Raw genomic sequence first — 2,837 nt, forward strand, 5'->3', positions numbered from 1 at the left:
AAGCACTTGGCTACTCCAACATCAAAGGCCTTTCTTTTAGGTCTTTGGCTGTGCGCTGAGCTTCCTAAGAGGCTGTTCACTCACGCTGCCCCGTCTGTCTCGGACTCTCTCCTGTCTTTTCATTTGTGACTTTTTGTCTTAATCATCCAAGTCCCATTTGTCTTGCGCCATTATTAGGGTGACCCTTCACTGTCTCCCTTTCTTGGTTGTGACACCCAGTCACAAGTAAATCATCTTGTGTACCTCCAAGATGCTCACACAGCTAGTTGTTCTCAGCAGAAATGGGGTCACGCTGCCCAGGAGGGTGGACCGGATGGGGTTGTCATCTGACACTGAGTCGTATTGATGGCATTCAGGAATCCTCCAGAGAGGTGCAGCCCACTTCTAAACCTCCAAACCATTCATATTGCTGATCTGAAATCCTAGCCGTGAGTGACTGGACAATCACAAAGTTCATTCATTCAAGGAGCCCACGGCAGGCAGAAACCATGACAACATTCTGACCAAGGTGGTGTTGGATCACTGTGGTCTGAGCCTGGTTCTTACCCTCTGGCCAAGTCACTTTATCTTTGTGCCTGTGTGGTCCACACCTACTTCCAGGTCCGTTGAGGATCAAATGTGTCAGTGTGAACCTAAGGTATATGAGCTGTGGGCCTAGATCAGGCGTTTGCGAGTCTCATGACCAGAGAAAAAGGCAGCCCTGGGAACCTAGGCTAGACCACCTGTCTGGTATATCAGGCAAAGAAACAATTAATGGTAAAAAGTCAGAGAAAAAGTTATTCAGTGTTACCCCATTAGGAGAGGGAACAATTAAGGTCCTTTTGACTTCAAGTCTGTCTCGGGTGCGTAGCATAAGTTGTGCATTTACATACAGTGAGAACTGGGGCAGGAGGTAGAGGTATATGCACAGTTGGGCCGTCCTGGTCAAGGTGTCGTCTGGCTGTCATTTGTCTCATTCTGGGTCTAGAGGGAGGTCGGCAGAAGCTCTTGCCCCTGGAGGACCAGTGTTTCTCAGGAGATGGCTACTTCTATTTCTGATTATAGCAACCATGACCCTCATGGGTAATGCCTTCGTGTAGGAATAGGGGGTCCAGGGATACAGTACTGAAGGGTACGAAGTTAGGGGTAAGAGAATTAGTGTGAATTGTTTTCCTCTTCCTGAAACTCCATTAAGACAATGGCATCACGGTGCCTTTAGCCTTGAATGGGGATGAGTTATGTTGGACTGAGTTCTGTGAGTGGCTAATGTGCCAAATTAAAGAGGTATGTGGAGGACCCAAAGAAAGCAGGAAGGCACAAAAGACTCAGGTGCTATGTTTTCATCTGGCTTTCCGCTCACCTCATGGCCACAGGAAGGTCAGTGGTTGTTGGCAGAAGCCTCTGTGCTGTTTCTGCGCATACCATCTAACAGTTCTTATTCTGTGTTCCAAAGAGAAGGCCTGAGACCGGGAACCTGGAGATCCTGTGTGCCTGTTCTTTGTTTTCACTGTAGGTGCCCGGTGTATCCTTAAAGTGGACCAGTGGCATCAGAGGGCTTTGGTATCTGTCATGTGCATCACGTAAAATTAAAAGCTAGAACAGTAAATGAGTGATTCATTTAAATAAGTTACCATAAGTGATGTTTTTTTTTAAAAAAGGTTTTATTTTTCCTTTTGTGTATGTCTATGTGTGGGGTGTACACATGAGTGCAGATCCCCACAGAGGCCAGAAGAGGATTTAAATCTCTTAGAGCTGGAATTACAGAAAGGTGTGAGATGTCTTATGTGGGTGTTAGAAAGAACAATATGTGGTCTCAACCACTGAACACTATCGCTAGCCCTTTACTTTATAAACAATTTATTTTTATGTAATTGTGTGTTTGTATGTCTTTATGTAGGTATATGCATGAGTTTAGGCATTAATTGCATTTTTTAAAAATTGGATATTTTATATATTTATATTTAAAATGTTATCCCCTTTCCTAGTTTCTCCTCTGCAAACCCCCATCGCATCCCCCCTTTATCCTATCCACTCACTCACCCACTCCTACCTCACCTCCCTAGCACTCCTCCACACTGGGGCATCAAGCCTTCACAGGACCAAGGGCCTCCCATTGATGCCAGATAAGGCCCCTTCATCTCCTTCAGTCCCTCCCCTAACTCCTCCACTGGGGACCCCATGGTGGATCTGATGGTTGGTGTATTGGTCAGTATCTGGCAGAGCCTCTCAGGAGAGAGCTGTATCAGGCTCCTGTAAGCAATCACTTCTTTCTGCGATAGTGTCTGGGTTTGGTGTCTGAGTGTGGGCTGGATCCCCAGGTGGGGCAGTCTCTGGGTGGCCTTTCCTTCAGTCTCTGCTCAACTCTTTGTTCCTGTATTTCTTTTAGACAGGAGCAATTCTGGGTTAAAATTTTGGAGATGGGTGGGTAGCCCCATCCTTCAACAGGGTGGGGGTGAGGTATGGAGGCATGCTGAACCTCTGAATATGATCTCAACAGGCTTTCCCTTCCATTAGTGGAGTATTTCAGATGATGTCATCCCTGTGGGGTCCTGGGAGCCTCTTGCTTTCCTGGCTTCTAGGACTTTCTGGTTGCTATCCCCAGTTCCCATCCCCCATTGTACAACCTCTGTTCCATTTCCTGGTCCTCTGTACATCCCCATCTCCTCCCACACCTGGTTCTGCCCCCCCCCCATTCCTCCCAAGTCCCTCCCACCCTCTACTTCCCTTGATTATTTTGTTCCTCCTTCTGAGTAGCACTGAAGCATCCACTCTTTGATCTTCCTTCCTCTTGAGCTTCATGTGGTCGTGAGTTGTATCATGGGTATTCTAAGCTCTTTGCGTTATGTCCACATATCAGT

This window comes from Micromys minutus (assembly GCF_963924665.1).
Source record: "Micromys minutus genome assembly, chromosome: 13".
In the NCBI taxonomy this organism is placed as follows: Eukaryota; Metazoa; Chordata; class Mammalia; order Rodentia; family Muridae; genus Micromys; species Micromys minutus.